Raw genomic sequence first — 17,412 nt, forward strand, 5'->3', positions numbered from 1 at the left:
GGAGATAGAGAGAGAGAGAGAGAGGGGAGAGAGAGAAGAGGGGGAGATAGAGAAGGGGAGAGAGAGGAGAGAGAGAGAGAGGGTGGGAGAGAAGAGGGGGAGATAGAGAGGGAGGAGAGGAGGAGAGAGGAGAGGGGGGGGGGAGAAGAGGGGGAGATAGAGAGGGGGAGAGAGAGAGAGAGAGGGGGGGAGAGAAGAGGGGGAGATAGAGAGGGGGGAGAGAGAGGAGAGGGGGGGGGAGAGAAGCGGGGAGATAGAGAGGGAGATAGAGGGAGAGAGAGAGAGAGAGAGAGAGAGGAGAGAGAGAGAGAGATGGTCTTGGCAGCGTTTCCGAGAGGAAGAGAGGATTCACATCGTGGTGGCGCCGCCGGGGAGATGGCCACCATGGAAACGGGGACAGGAGAAGGTGATTGAGGACGACGATCAAGGCCAGCGTGGTGTCACTGCTCAGTAGCCTCCAATTATTTCAGATAGATTTGCTACGTAATGTCTCAGACAGTAGACTGTACACACTACCGTTCAAACGTTTTGGGTCACTTAGAAATGTCCTTGTTTTTAAATGAAAAGTTATTTTTTACCATTAAAATAACATCAAATTGATCAGAAATACAGTGTGGACATTCCCAGTTAACCTACTGTTCCCAGGCCGTCATTGAAAATAAGAATTTGTTCTTTAACTGACTTGCCTAGTTAAATAAAGGTCCAATTAAAATATAGACCATAACATAGGACATGATTAATATGTCAGCTGATCCTCACAGGCCTGTCATGACAGAAGACAGTCAGCTGATCCTCACAGGCCTGTTGTGACAGAAGACAGTCAGCTGAGGCGTTTCCATCAGGTTCTGTTCTTACTGTGTGGTCCTGGTCCACTAAACCACCTCTCTGAATAAACTGTCTCACAAGACCAAAAAAAAACAGTTTGACGAGAAAATCCTATATAAAATAAAGGCCGAACTTTATGAGCTCATGATCATGACAAAACCTCCCTCCACATGGTAAAGTAAAGCTGTAGGGAACATAAAGGTGTCTTTATCAGGAAGCTGAGAGTTGTGGCGTTTAGTGTTCCCCGTGATGGTGGGCTGAGACTGAGAGGAATACAGTGGTTTCATTCTTAGAGCTCCACCAATCCGTGTAAACGGTGCCAAGACGGAGTATTACTGTTCAGGTAGTCAGCACTGCAGGCAGGGGGATTTCTGGATCCTGAGTTAGGGTGGGCAAACGGTCACAGCATGGATGGAGAAGAGAGGAAGGGAGGGAGGAGGAGGGGGGAGGAGAGAGGAAGGGAGGGAGGAGGGGGGAGGGAGAAGGGAGGGAGAAGGGGGGAGGAGGGAGGAGGGGAGAGGAGAGGAGAGGGGAAGGGGGAGGAGGAAGGGGGGGGGGAGGGGGGGGGAGGGGGGTAGGGAGGAGGGGGGGAGGAGGAGAGAGGAGAGGGGAGGGGTAGGGGAAAGGAGAGGGAAAGGAGTAGGGAGGAGGGGAGAGGAGAGGAGAGGGGAAGGGGGAGGAGGAAGGGAGAGGAGAGGGAAAGGAGGAGGGTAGGAGGAAGGGAGAGGAGAGAGGAGGGGAAAGGAGAGGTGAAGGGGGAGGAGGAGAAGAGGAGAAGGAGGAGGAGAAGAGAGGACAGGGGAGGGGGGAGAGGACAGGGGAAGGAGGAGCCGGGGAGAGGAGAGGAGAGGGGAAGGGAGGGAGGAGAGATGGGAAGGGGGGGAGGAGGGAAGAGGAGAGACAGCCTGGTCCTCAGGCCAAATACATTGTCTGTTCCATCGCCACAGACAGACAGGGAAGACAGAAAAAAGAGAAAAAAGTAGTGCACTACCCCTATGGGTCCTGGTCTAAAGTAGTGCACTACCCCTATGGGTCCTGGTCTAAAGTAGTGCACTACCCCTATGGGTCCTGGTCTAAAGTAGTGCACTACCCCTATGGGTCCTGGTCTAAAGTAGTGCACTACCCCTATGGGCCCTGGTCTATAGTAGTGCACTACCCCTATGGGCCCAGGTCTAAAGTAGTGCACTACCCTATGGGCCCTGGTCTATAGTAGTGCACTACCCCTATGGGCCCAGGTCTAAAGTAGTGCACTACCCCTATGCACCCTTTTGTTACCCCACGTCTCTCAATGTCAACAACAACAAACCAACAGGAAGACATCAATAACAACAACAAACCAACAGGAAGACATCAACAACAACAACAAACCAACAGAAAGACATCAATAACAACAACAAACCAACAGAAAGACATCAATAACAACAACAACAACAAACCAACAGAAAGACATCAATAACAACAACAACAACAAACCAACAGAAAGACATCAATAACAACAACAACAACAAACCAACAGAAAGACATCAATAACAACAACAAACCAAAAGGAAGACATCAATAACAACAAAAAACCAACAGAAAGACATCAATAACAACAACAACAACAACAAACCAACAGAAAGACATCAACAACAACAACAAACCAACAGGAAGACATCAATAACAACAACAAACCAACAGGAAGACATCAATAACAACAACAACAACAACAACAGAAAGACATCAACAACAACAACAAACCAACCAAATAGTTCCCCAACAGAAAGACATCTGCCCGCTTGACTAGCATCACTACTCTGGACGGTTCTGACCTAGAATATGTGAACAACTTTAAATACCTAGGTGTCTGGTTAGACTGTAAACTCTCCTTCCAGACTCACATCAAACATCTCCAATCCAAAGTTAAATCTAGAATTGGCTTCCTATTTCTCAACAAAGTCTCCTTCACTCATGCTGCCAAACATACCCTCATAAAACTGACTATCCTACCGATCCTCGACTTTGGCGATGTCATTTACAAAATAGCCTCCAACACTCTACTCAGCAAATTGGATGCAGTTTATCACAGTGCCATCCGTTTTGTCACCAAAGCCTCATATACTACCCACCATTGCGACCTGTACGCTCTCGTTGGCTGGCCCTCGCTTCATATTCGTCGCCAGACCCACTGGCTCCAGGTCATCTGTAAGTCTCTGCTAGGTAAAGCCCCACCGTATCTCAGCTCACTGGTCACCATAGCAACACCCACCCGTAGCACGCACTCCAGCAGGTCACCCCCAAATCCAACACCTCCTTTGGCCGCCTTTCCTTTCCTTCCAGTTCTCTGCTGCCAATGACTGGAACAAACTGCAAAAATCACTGAAGCTGGAAACTCACATCTCCCTCACTAACTTTAAGCACCAGCTGTCAGAGCAGCTCACAGATCACTACACCTGTACATAGCCCATCTGTAAACAGCCCATATATCTTCCTCATCCCCATACTTTATTTATTTATTTATCTTGCTCCTTTGCACCCCAGTATCTCTACTTGCACATTCATCTTCTGCACATCTACCATTCCAATGTTTAATTGCTATACTGTAATTACTTCGCCACCATGGCCTATTTATTGCCTTACCTCGCTTATCCTACCTCATTTGCACATGCTATATATACTTGTTCTAATGTATTATTGACTGTATGTTCAATGAACTTGTTCTCAACTAGCCTACCTGGTTAAATAAAGGTGTTCTCAACTAGCCTACCTGGTTAAATAAAGGTGTTCTCAACTGGCCTATTTGGTTAAATAAAGGTGTTCTCAACTAGCCTACCTGGTTAAATAAAGGTGTTCTCAACTAGCCTACCTGGTTAAATAAAGGTGTTCTCAACTAGCCTACCTGGTTAAATAAAGGTGTTCTCAACTAGCCTACCTGGTTAAATAAAGGTGACATAAAAAATTAAATAACTATATCCCAACAGACATCTGGGCTGAAGATGGAAAACACCATTTGACTTCAATATCAGTGTCATGCATCCAGCTTCGTTCATTCTGTGTGCTGCGTTGCCGTGCTGCGTTGCCGTGCTGCGTTGCCGTGCTGCGTTGCCGTGCTGCGTTGCCGTGCTGCGTTGCCGTGCTGCGTAGTCGGTGACCTTTCTAACATGTTTGCAGGAGCCCTTTTGTGATTTGCCACGCCTTGCCTCCAGACAGCGTCTGGTGCTGCCGTCACAGTAGGTAAAGACTGAAGGGTTCCACTCTACCAAACCTGACCACATCTCAAATCCCATCAGAGGGAAAGCTACTGCTTGGACGCGTCCAGTGTTTGAAGATAATAAAATAATGAGAAACTAACTCAGAGACTACGTCCCAAATGGCACCCTATTCCCTATAAAGTGCACTACCCAATGCACTACCCAGTGCACTACCCAGTGCACGATATAGGCATTAGGGCACCATTCTGGAAACATGTATAGTGTCAGATTACTGTACTCTCTGCTAACCACACAGCAGAACCCCTGTCTAGAACATAAAGAGAGGTATCATTATCTACCATACTCGGTCATACAGAGAGGTATCAATATCTACCATACTCTGTCATATAGAGAGGTATCAATATCTACCATATTCTGCTGTCTAGAGAGATATCAATATCTACCATATTCTGTCATATAGAGAGGTATCAATATCAACCATACTCTGTCATATAGAGTGCCTTACCTGTGTGTGGGAATACTTGGTTCTGTCATATAGAGAGGTATCAATATCTACCATATTCTGCTGTCTAGAGAGATATCAATATCTACCATATTCTGTCATATAGAGAGGTATCAATATCTACCATACTCTGTCATATAGAGAGGTATCAATATCAACCATACTCTGCTGTCTAGAGAGGTATCAATATCAACCATACTCTGCTGTCTAGAGAGATATCACTATCAACCATACTCATACTCACATGTCTACAATTAACATCACGTGTCTCTCTACTGTGTGTGGGAATACTTGGTTCCACATGTCTACAATTAACATCACGTGTCTCTCTACTGTGTGTGGGAATACTTGGTTCCACATGTCTACAATTAACATCACGTGTCTCTCTACTGTGTGTGGGAATACTTGGTTCCACATGTCTACAATTAACATCACGTGTCTCTCTACTGTGTGTGGGAATACTTGGTTCCACATGTCTACAATTAACATCACGTGTCTCTCTACTGTGTGTGGGAATACTTGGTTCCACATGTCTACAATTAACATCACGTGTCTCTCTACTGTGTGTGGGAATACTTGGTTCCACATGTCTACAATTAACATCACGTGTCTCTCTACTGTGTGTGGGGATACTTGGTTCCACATGTCTACAATTAACATCACGTGTCTCTCTACTGTGTGTGGGAATACTTGGTTCCACATGTCTACAATTAACATCACGTGTCTCTACTGTGTGTGGGAATACTTGGTTCCACATGTCTACAATTAACATCACGTGTCTCTCTACTGTGTGTGGGAATACTTGGTTCCACATGTCTACAATTAACATCACGTGTCTCTCTACTGTGTGTGGGAATACTTGGTTCCACATGTCTACAATTAACATCACGTGTCTCTCTACTGTGTGTGGGAATACTTGGTTCCACATGTCTACAATTAACATCACGTGTCTCTCTACTGTGTGTGGGAATACTTGGTTCCACATGTCTACAATTAACATCACGTGTCTCTCTACTGTGTGTGGGAATACTTGGTTCCACATGTCTACAATTAACATCACGTGTCTCTCTACTGTGTGTGGGAATACTTGGTTCCACATGTCTACAATTAACATCACGTGTCTCTCTACTGTGTGTGGGAATACTTGGTTCCACATGTCTACAATTAACATCACGTGTCTCTCTACTGTGTGTGGGAATACTTGGTTCCACATGTCTACAATTAACATCACGTGTCTCTCTACTGTGTGTGGGAATACTTGGTTCCACATGTCTACAATTAACATCACGTGTCTCTCTACTGTGTGTGGGAATACTTGGTTCCACATGTCTACAATTAACATCACGTGTCTCTCTACTGTGTGTGGGAATACTTGGTTCCACATGTCTACAATTAACATCACGTGTCTCTCTACTGTGTGTGGGAATACTTGGTTCCACATGTCTACAATTAACATCACGTGTCTCTCTACTGTGTGTGGGAATACTTGGTTCCACATGTCTACAATTAACATCACGTGTCTCTCTACTGTGTGTGGGAATACTTGGTTCCACATGTCTACAATTAACATCACGTGTCTCTCTAGGTTGAAACAGCGTCTCTGCCAGGTAGTAGTGCTGATCCGCCTGCACAGTTCTGGACAGCATCCTCTGTAGAGGAGGAAGGAACTAAGAGAAGACACACACGGTCACACACACACACACACACACACACACACACACACACACACACACACACACACACACACACACACACACACACACAGACACAGACACAGACACACAGACAGACACACACACACACACACACACACACACACACACACACACACACACACACACACACACACACACACACACACATTCCATTGAATGGTTTCCTGGCTCGGCCTCTACTGCCTCAGCCTCTACTGTCTCGGCCTCTACTGCCTCGGCCTCTACTGCCTCGGCCTCTACTGTCTCGGCCTGCCAAGCTCCACCGTGTGTTTTCCCATCCAAGGACCAGTGCTTTTTGCACATCCCTGGACACCTGTAAACCCATGTCCTCCACGTGAAGAGATGCCTGGAGACAAGCGATGTTCCAGGGTTCATCTGGGAGCCGATGCTCTGATCTCCTGCCTGAGGCTTTAGCTCAGCAGGCTAACGCAGTTTGTCACATTTCCACCGTATCTGTATCTCTCTCTGTGTTTTATTTAGTTTCAAGCTCTGTGATTGGTCCAGGCTGTTCCAGAGCAGAGAGATGATTGGTCCAGGCTGTTCCAGAGCAGAGAGATGATTGGCCAGGATGTTCCAGAGCAGAGAGATGATTGGTCCAGGCTGTTCCAGAGCAGAGATGATTGGTCCAGGATGTTCCAGAGCAGAGAGATGATTGGTCCAGGCTGTTCCAGAGCAGAGAGATGATTCCAGGATGTTCCAGAGCAGAGAGATGATTTGTCCAGGCTGTTCCAGAGCAGAGAGATGATTGGTCCAGGCTGTTCCATAGCAGAGATGATTGGTCCAGGCTGTTCCAGAGCACAGAGATGATTGGTCCAGGCTGTTCCAGAGCAGAGATGATTGGTCCAGGCTGTTCCAGAGCAGAGAGATGATTGGCCAGGCTGTTCCAGAGCAGAGAGATGATTGGTCCAGGCTGTTCCAGAGCAGAGAGATGATTGGTCCAGGCTGTTCCAGAGCAGAGAGATGATTGGTCCAGGCTGTTCCAGAGCAGAGAGATGATTGGCCAGGCTGTTCCAGAGCAGAGAGGTGGATTGGTCCAGGCTGTTCCAGAGCAGAGAGATGATTGGCCAGGCTGTTCCAGAGCAGAGAGATGATTGGTCCAGGCTGTTCCAGAGCAGAGAGATGATTGGTCCAGGCTGTTCCAGAGCAGAGAGATGATTGGTCCAGGCTGTTCCAGAGCAGAGAGATGATTGGCCAGGCTGTTCCAGAGCAGAGAGGTGGATTGGTCCAGGCTGTTCCAGAGCAGAGAGATGATTGGCCAGGATGTTCCAGAGCAGAGAGATGATTTGTCCAGGCTGTTCCAGAGCAGAGAGATGATTGGTCCAGGCTGTTCCAGAGCAGAGATGATTGGTCCAGGCTGTTCCAGAGCACAGAGATGATTGGTCCAGGCTGTTCCAGAGCAGAGATGATTGGTCCAGGCTGTTCCAGAGCAGAGAGATGATTGGCCAGGCTGTTCCAGAGCAGAGAGATGATTGGTCCAGGCTGTTCCAGAGCAGAGAGATGATTGGTCCAGGCTGTTCCAGAGCAGAGAGATGATTGGTCCCGGCTGTTCCAGAGCAGAGAGATGATTGGCCAGGCTGTTCCAGAGCAGAGAGGTGGATTGGTCCAGGCTGTTCCAGAGCAGAGAGATGATTGGTCCAGGCTGTTCCAGAGCAGAGAGATGATTGGTCCAGGCTGTTCCAGAGCAGAGATGATTGGTCCAGGCTGTTCCAGAGCAGAGAGATGATTGGTCCAGGCTGTTCCAGAGCAGAGAGATGATTGGTCCAGGCTGTTCCAGAGCAGAGAGATGATTGGTCCAGGCTGTTCCAGAGCAGAGAGATGATTGGCCAGGCTGTTCCAGAGCAGAGAGATGATTGGTCCATGCTGTTCCAGAGCAGAGAGATGATTGGTCCAGGCTGTTCCAGAGCAGAGAGATGATTGGTCCAGGCTGTTCCAGAGCAGAGAGATGATTGGTCCAGGCTGTTCCAGAGCAGAGATATGATTGGTCCAGGCTGTTCCAGAGCAGAGAGATGATTGGTCCAGGCTGTTCCAGAGCAGAGAGATGATTGGTCCAAGCTGTTCCAGAGGGGGAAAAGAGGCCATGTACCTCCACATGGGAGCTATGACTTATTGTTGGAAAAGGGGGAACATATTTGGTAACCTTTTATAAAGGAAAGCAAAGCATGTCATTTCTTGGGGATGTCTGCCCGTTGGAATCAATCTCAAAGAGCTTCAAGGCCAGATGTCAGGAAAGCTAATGGTCTGTGTCTCCATCCCTGTCTGAGGGTTATAAATACCTCCATCTCTCTTTCTGTCTATCCCTGTCTGAGGGTTATAAATACCTCCATCTCTCTTTCTGTCTATCCCTGTCTGAGGGTTATAAATACCTCCATCTCTCTGTCTGTCTCCATCCCTGTCTGACGGTTATAAATACCTCCATCTCTCTTTCTGTCTCCCTCCCTGTCTGAGGGTTATAAATACCTCCATCTCTCTTTCTGTCTCTATCCCTGTCTGAGGGTTATAAATACCTCCTATCCCCCACCCTCCTTCTTTTCATCCCTCCTTCTCTTCATCCATCCTTCTCTTCATCCCTCCTTCTCTTCATCCCTCCTTCTCTTCATCTCTCCTTCTCTTCATCCCTCCTTCTCTTCATCCCTCCTATCCCCCACCCTCCTTCTCTTCATCCCTCCTATCCCCCACCCTCCTTCTCTTCATCCCTCCTATCCCCCACCCTCCTTCTCTTCATCCCTCCTATCCCCCACCCTCCTTCTCTTCATCCCTCCTTCTCTTCATCCCTCCTTCTCTTCATCCCTCCTTCTTTTCTAGAATGCTGTCCATTATTTAGGCGCTGGCCGGTGATACACATTCCGTTTGGGCCACAGGATTCTTTACCCAGAATTCCCAGAATCCCACCTGAGGGGTGTCTGCCTCTACCTAAGTACCTCTCCTCTGGTGCTGGTGTTGGGGTGAAAGGCACTTCCATGGTGGGCTTGGCTGAGGCCTGGCTTTCTGCAAACACACAGGACTGGGTCGTGTTAGTTAGTTCCCCTCCGGTGGCTGGCTGGCTGGCTCTCTCTCTCTCTATGTCTCTCTCTGTGTCTCTCTCTGTGTCTCTCTCTGTGTCTCTCTCTCTGTGTCTCTCTCTCTGTGTCTCTCTCTCTGTGTCTCTGTCTCTGTCTCTCTCTCTCTCTCTCTCTCAAGCCTTGTGGTGTTGTTGGAGAGATCTGGAGCTGAGGGAAGCTGACTGGAGCTGCCTGGAGCTGACTGGAGCTGACTGGAGCTGACTGGAGCTGACTGGAACTGACTGGAGCTGACTGGAACTGACTGGAGCTGACTAGAGCTGACTGGAGCTGACTGGAGCTGCCTGGAGCTGCCTGGAGCTGACTGGAGCTGACTGGAGATGAGGGGAGCTGACTGGAGATGAGGGAAGCTGACTGGAGATGAGGGGAACTGACTGGAGATGAGGGGAGCTGACTGGAGATGAGGGGAACTGACTGGAGATGAGGGGAACTGACTGGAGATGAGGGGAGCTGACTGGAGATTAGGGGAGCTGAGGGAAGCTGACTGGAGATGAGGGGAGCTGACTGGAGATGAGGGGAACTGACTGGAGATGAGGGGAGCTGAGGGGAGCTGACGGGAGCTGAGGGGAGATGAGGGGAACTGACTGGAGATGAGGGGAGTTGACTGGAGATTGGGGGAGCTGACTGGAGATAATTGGAGCTGAGGGGAGATGAGGGGAGCTGACTGGAGATGAGGGGAACTGACTGGAGATGAGGGGAGCTGACTGGAGATTAGGGGGAGCTGACTGGAGATGACTGGAGCTGAGGGGTCCAAGGCTGTCCGTTCACTGGGTTCAGGGTTCAAACACAGAATTGCACAGAGCCAAGAAGTTATACCTTAATCAATGCAGCCATTACATTCTCTGTAAAAGTCTGGGATGTTAGTTTAGAGATGGAAAGGTAAATGTCTTGAGGACGCTGCCGTTAAGCCCATCAGTGTATGTGGAGAGTGTGTGCAAAGTGTGTGTACTCAGTGTGGAAGTGTGTGTGTACTTAGCATAGAGGTGTGTGTTGACGCAGTAGATTGGCCTGAATTATTCAATTAGCCCGTTTTGGAACGTTGTTTGGATGGCTAATTTGTGGAAGACATTTTCCACAGAGTGGAGAAAGACGGAACCACGACTTCAGAATCTGGAGTGGAGAAAGACAGAACCACTATGTCAGAATCTGGAGTGGAGAAAGAATAAACCACTATGTCAGAATCTGGAGTGGAGAAAGAATAAACCACTATGTCAGAATCTGGAGTGGAGAGAGACAGAACCACGACGTCAGAATCTGGAGTGAAGAAAGACAGAACCACTATGTCAAAATCTGGAGTGGAGAAAGACAGAACCACTATGTCAGAATCTGGAGTGGAGAAAGACAGAACCACTATGTCAGAATCTGGAGTGGAGAAAGACAGAACCACTATGTCAGAATCTGGAGTGGAGAAAGACAGAACCACTAAAGACAGAACAACTATGTCAGAATCTGGAGTGGAGAAAGACAGAACCACTAAAGACAGAACCACTATGTCAGAATCTGGAGTGGAGAAAGACAGAACCACTAAAGACAGAACCACTATGTCAGAATCTGGAGTGGAGAAAGACAGAACCGGTAGGTCAGAATCTGGAGTGGAGAAAGACAGAACCACTATGTCAGAATCTGGAGTGGAGAAAGAATAAACCACTATGTCAGAATCTGGAGTGGAGAAAGAATAAACCACTATGTCAGAATCTGGAGTGGAGAGAGACAGAACCACGACGTCAGAATCTGGAGTGAAGAAAGACAGAACCACTATGTCAAAATCTGGAGTGGAGAAAGACAGAACCACTATGTCAGAATCTGGAGTGGAGAAAGACAGAACCACTATGTCAGAATCTGGAGTGGAGAAAGACAGAACCACTATGTCAGAATCTGGAGTGGAGAAAGACAGAACCACTAAAGACAGAACAACTATGTCAGAATCTGGAGTGGAGAAAGACAGAACCACTAAAGACAGAACCACTATGTCAGAATCTGGAGTGGAGAAAGACAGAACCACTAAAGACAGAACCACTATGTCAGAATCTGGAGTGGAGAAAGACAGAACCGGTAGGTCAGAATCTGGAGTGGAGAAAGACAGAACCACTATGTCAGAATCTGGAGTGGAGAAAGACAGAACCACTAAAGACAGAACCATTATGTCAGAAGCTGGAGTGGAGAAAGACAGAACCAGTATGTCAGAATCTGGAGTGGAGAAAGACTGAACCAGTATGTCAAAATCTGGAGTGGAGAAAGACGGAAACACGACTTCAGAATCTGGAGTGGAGAAAGACAGAACCACTATGTCTGAATCTGGAGTGGAGAAAGACAGAACCATGACGTCAGAATCTGGAGTGGAGAAAGACAACCACTATGTCAGAATCTGGAGTGGAGAAAGACAGAACCATGACGTCAGAATCTGGAGTGGAGAAAGACAGAACCACTAAAGACAGAACCACTATGTCAGAAGCTGGAGTGGAGAAAGACAGAACCACTAAAGACAGAACAACTATGTCAGAATCTGGAGTGGAGAAAGACAGAACCACTAAAGACAGAACCACTATGTCAGAATCTGGAGTGGAGAAAGACAGAACCACTAAAGACAGAACCACTATGTCAGAATCTGGAGTGGAGAAAGACAGAACCACTAAAGACAGAACCACTATGTCAGAATCTGGAGTGGAGAAAGACAGAACCGGTAGGTCAGAATCTGGAGTGGAGAAAGACAGAACCACTATGTCAGAATCTGGAGTGGAGAAAGAATAAACCACTATGTCAGAATCTGGAGTGGAGAAAGAATAAACCACTATGTCAGAATCTGGAGTGGAGAGAGACAGAACCACGACGTCAGAATCTGGAGTGAAGAAAGACAGAACCACTATGTCAAAATCTGGAGTGGAGAAAGACAGAACCACTATGTCAGAATCTGGAGTGGAGAAAGACAGAACCACTATGTCAGAATCTGGAGTGGAGAAAGACAGAACCACTATGTCAGAATCTGGAGTGGAGAAAGACAGAACCACTAAAGACAGAACAACTATGTCAGAATCTGGAGTGGAGAAAGACAGAACCACTAAAGACAGAACCACTATGTCAGAATCTGGAGTGGAGAAAGACAGAACCACTAAAGACAGAACCACTATGTCAGAATCTGGAGTGGAGAAAGACAGAACCACTAAAGACAGAACCACTATGTCAGAATCTGGAGTGGAGAAAGACAGAACCGGTAGGTCAGAATCTGGAGTGGAGAAAGACAGAACCACTATGTCAGAATCTGGAGTGGAGAAAGACAGAACCACTAAAGACAGAACCATTATGTCAGAAGCTGGAGTGGAGAAAGACAGAACCACTATGTCAGAATCTGGAGTGGAGAAAGACAGAACCACTAAAGACAGAACAACTATGTCAGAATCTGGAGTGGAGAAAGACAGAACCACTAAAGACAGAACCACTATGTCAGAATCTGGAGTGGAGAAAGACAGAACCACTAAAGACAGAACCACTATGTCAGAATCTGGAGTGGAGAAAGACAGAACCGGTAGGTCAGAATCTGGAGTGGAGAAAGACAGAACCACTATGTCAGAATCTGGAGTGGAGAAAGACAGAACCACTAAAGACAGAACCATTATGTCAGAAGCTGGAGTGGAGAAAGACAGAACCAGTATGTCAGAATCTGGAGTGGAGAAAGACTGAACCAGTATGTCAAAATCTGGAGTGGAGAAAGACGGAAACACGACTTCAGAATCTGGAGTGGAGAAAGACAGAACCACTATGTCTGAATCTGGAGTGGAGAAAGACAGAACCATGACGTCAGAATCTGGAGTGGAGAAAGACAACCACTATGTCAGAATCTGGAGTGGAGAAAGACAGAACCATGACATCAGAATCTGGAGTGGAGAAAGACAGAACCACTAAAGACAGAACCACTATGTCAGAAGCTGGAGTGGAGAAAGACAGAACCACTAAAGACAGAACAACTATGTCAGAATCTGGAGTGGAGAAAGACAGAACCACTAAAGACAGAACCACTATGTCAGAATCTGGAGTGGAGAAAGACAGAACCACTAAAGACAGAACCACTATGTCAGAATCTGGAGTGGAGAAAGACAGAACCGGTAGGTCAGAATCTGGAGTGGAGAAAGACAGAACCACTATGTCAGAATCTGGAGTGGAGAAAGACAGAACCACTAAAGACAGAACCATTATGTCAGAAGCTGGAGTGGAGAAAGACAGAACCAGTATGTCAGAATCTGGAGTGGAGAAAGACTGAACCAGTATGTCAAAATCTGGAGTGGAGAAAGACGGAAACACGACTTCAGAATCTGGAGTGGAGAAAGACAGAACCACTATGTCTGAATCTGGAGTGGAGAAAGACAGAACCATGACGTCAGAATCTGGAGTGGAGAAAGACAACCACTATGTCAGAATCTGGAGTGGAGAAAGACAGAACCATGACGTCAGAATCTGGAGTGGAGAAAGACAGAACCACTAAAGACAGAACCACTATGTCAGAAGCTGGAGTGGAGAAAGACAGAACCACTAAAGACAGAACCACTATGTCAGAATTTGGAGTGGAGAAAGACAGAACCACGACGCCAGAATCTGGAGTGGAGAAAGACAGAACCAGTATGTAAGAATCTGGAGTTGAGAAAGACAGAACCACTATGTCAGAATCTGGAGTGGAGAAAGACACAATCACTATGTCCGAATCTGGAGTGGAGAAAGACAGAACCACGAGAGACAGAACCACTATGTCAGAATCTGGAGTGGAGAAAGACAGAACCAGTATGTCAGAATCTGGAGTGGAGAAAGACAGAACCACTATGTCAGAATCTGGAGTGGAGAAAAACAGAACCACGACTTCAGAATCTGGATTGGAGAAAGACAGAATCACTATGTCAGAATCTGGAGTGGAGAAAGACAGAACGACTATGTCAGAATCTGGAGTGGAGAAAGATAGAACCACTATGTCAGAATCTGGAGTGGAGAGAGACAGAACCACGACGTCAGAATCTAGAGTGGAGAAAGACAGAACCACTATGTCAGAATCTGGAGTGGAGAAAGACAGAACCACTATGTCAGAATCTGGAGTGGAGAAAGACAGAACCACTAAAGACAGAACCATTATGTCAGAATCTGGAGTGGAGAAAGACAGAACCACTATGTCAGAATCTGGAGTGGAGAAAGAATAAACCACTATGTCAGAATCTGGAGTGGAGAGAGACAGAACCACGACGTCAGAATCTGGAGTGAAGAAAGACAGAACCACTATGTCAGAATCTGGAGTGGAGAAAGACAGAACCACTACGTCAGAATCTAGAGTGGAGAAAGACAGAACCACTATGTCAGAATCTGGAGTGGAGAAAGACAGAACCACTATGTCAGAATCTGGAGTGGAGAAAGACAGAACCACGACTTCAGAATCTGGTGTGGAGAAAGACAGAACCACGACTTCAGAATCTGGAGTGGAGAAAGACAGAACCACTAAAGACAGAACCACTATGTCAGAATCTGGAGTGGAGAAAGACAGAACCACGACGTCAGAATCTGGAGTGGAGAAAGACAGAACCACTATGTCAGAATCTGGAGTGGAGAAAGACAGAACCACTATGTCAGAATCTGGAGTGGAGAAAGACACAACCACTATGTCAGAATCTGGAGTGGAGAAAGACAGAATCACCAGAGACAGAACCACTATGTCAGAATCTGGAGTGGAGAAAGACAGAACCAGTATGTCAGAACCTGGAGTGGAGAAAGACAGAACCACTATGTCAGAATCTGGAGTGGAGAAAGACAGAACCACGACTTCAGAATCTGGATTGGAGAAAGACAGAACCACTATGTCAGAATCTGGAGTGGAGAGAGACAGAACCACGACGTCAGAATCTGGAGCGGAGAAAGACAGAACCACTATGTCAGAATCTGAAGTGGAGAAAGACAGAACCACTATGTCAGAATCTGGAGTGGAGAAAGACAGAACCACTAAAGGCAGAACCATTATGTCAGAATCTGGAGTGGAGAAAGACAGAACCACGACATCAGAATCTGGAGTGGAGAAAGACAGAACCGGTATGTCAGAATCTGGAGTGGAGAAAGACAGAACCACTATGTCAGAATCTGGAGTGGAGAAAGACAGAACCACTAAAGACAGAACCATTATGTCAGAATCTGGAGTGGAGAAAGACAGAACCAGTATGTCAGAATCTGGAGTGGAAAAAGACTGAACCAGTATGTCAGAAACTGGAGTGGAGAAAGACAGAACCACTATGTCAGAATCTGGAGTGGAGAAAGACAGAACCACTATGTCAGAATCTGGAGTGGAGAAAGACAGAACCACTAAAGACAGAACCACTATGTCAGAATCTGGAGTGGAGAAAGACAGAACCACTAAAGACAGAACCACTATGTCAGAATCTGGAGTGGAGAAAGACAGAACCACTAAAGACAGAACCACTATGTCAGAATCTGGAGTGGAGAAAGACAGAACCGGTAGGTCAGAATCTGGAGTGGAGAAAGACAGAACCACTATGTCAGAATCTGGAGTGGAGAAAGACAGAACCACTAAAGACAGAACCATTATGTCAGAAGCTGGAGTGGAGAAAGACAGAACCAGTATGTCAGAATCTGGAGTGGAGAAAGACTGAACCAGTATGTCAAAATCTGGAGTGGAGAAAGACGGAAACACGACTTCAGAATCTGGAGTGGAGAAAGACAGAACCACTATGTCTGAATCTGGAGTGGAGAAAGACAGAACCATGACGTCAGAATCTGGAGTGGAGAAAGACAACCACTAAGTCAGAATCTGGAGTGGAGAAAGACAGAACCATGACGTCAGAATCTGGAGTGGAGAGAGACAGAACCACTATGTCAGAATCTGAAGTGGAGAGAGACAGAACCACTGTGTCAGGATCTGGAGTGGAGAAAGACAACCACTATGTCAGAATCTGGAGTGGAGAAAGACAGAACCATGACGTCAGAATCTGGAGTGGAGAGAGACAGAACCACTATGTCAGAATCTGAAGTGGAGAAAGACAGAACCAGTATGTCAGAATCTGGAGTGGAGAAAGACTGAAACAGTATGTCAGAATCTGGAGTGGAGAAAGACAGAACCACTATGTCAGAATCTGGAGTGGAGAAAGACAACCACTAAGTCAGAATCTGGAGTGGAGAAAGACAGAACCATGACGTCAGAATCTGGAGTGGAGAGAGACAGAACCACTATGTCAGAATCTGAAGTGGAGAGAGACAGAACCACTGTGTCAGGATCTGGAGTGGAGAAAGACAACCACTATGTCAGAATCTGGAGTGGAGAAAGACAGAACCATGACGTCAGAATCTGGAGTGGAGAGAGACAGAACCACTATGTCAGAATCTGAAGTGGAGAAAGACAGAACCAGTATGTCAGAATCTGGAGTGGAGAAAGACTGAAACAGTATGTCAGAATCTGGAGTGGAGAAAGACAGAACCACTATGTCAGAATCTGGAGTGGAGAAAGACAGAACCACTATGTCAGAATCTGGAGTGGAGAAAGACAGAACCACTAAAGACAGAACCACTATGTCAGAATCTGGAGTGGAGAAAGACAGAACCACTAAAGACAGAACCTATGTCAGAATCTGGAGTGGAGAAAGACAGAACCACTAAAAACAGAACCACTATGTCAGAATCTGGAGTGGAGAAAGACAGAACCGGTAGGTCAGAATCTGGAGTGGAGAAAGACAGAACCACTATGTCAGAATCTGGAGTGGAGAAAGACAGAACCACTAAAGACAGAACCATTATGTCAGAAGCTGGAGTGGAGAAAGACAGAACCAGTATGTCAGAATCTGGAGTGGAGAAAGACTGAACCAGTATGTCAGAATCTGGAGTGGAGAAAGACGGAAACACGACTTCAGAATCTGGAGTGGAGAAAGACAGAACCACTATGTCTGAATCTGGAGTGGAGAAAGACAGAACCATGACGTCAGAATCTGGAGTGGAGAAAGACAACCACTATGTCAGAATCTGGAGTGGAGAAAGACAGAACCATGACGTCAGAATCTGGAGTGGAGAGAGACAGAACCACTATGTCAGAATCTGAAGTGGAGAGAGACAGAACCACTGTGTCAGGATCTGGAGTGGAGAAAGACAAGGACCAGAAA

The sequence above is a fragment of the Oncorhynchus kisutch genome, unplaced genomic scaffold (genome assembly GCF_002021735.2).
Source record: "Oncorhynchus kisutch isolate 150728-3 unplaced genomic scaffold, Okis_V2 Okis09a-Okis19a_hom, whole genome shotgun sequence".
Classification (NCBI taxonomy): domain Eukaryota; kingdom Metazoa; phylum Chordata; class Actinopteri; order Salmoniformes; family Salmonidae; genus Oncorhynchus; species Oncorhynchus kisutch.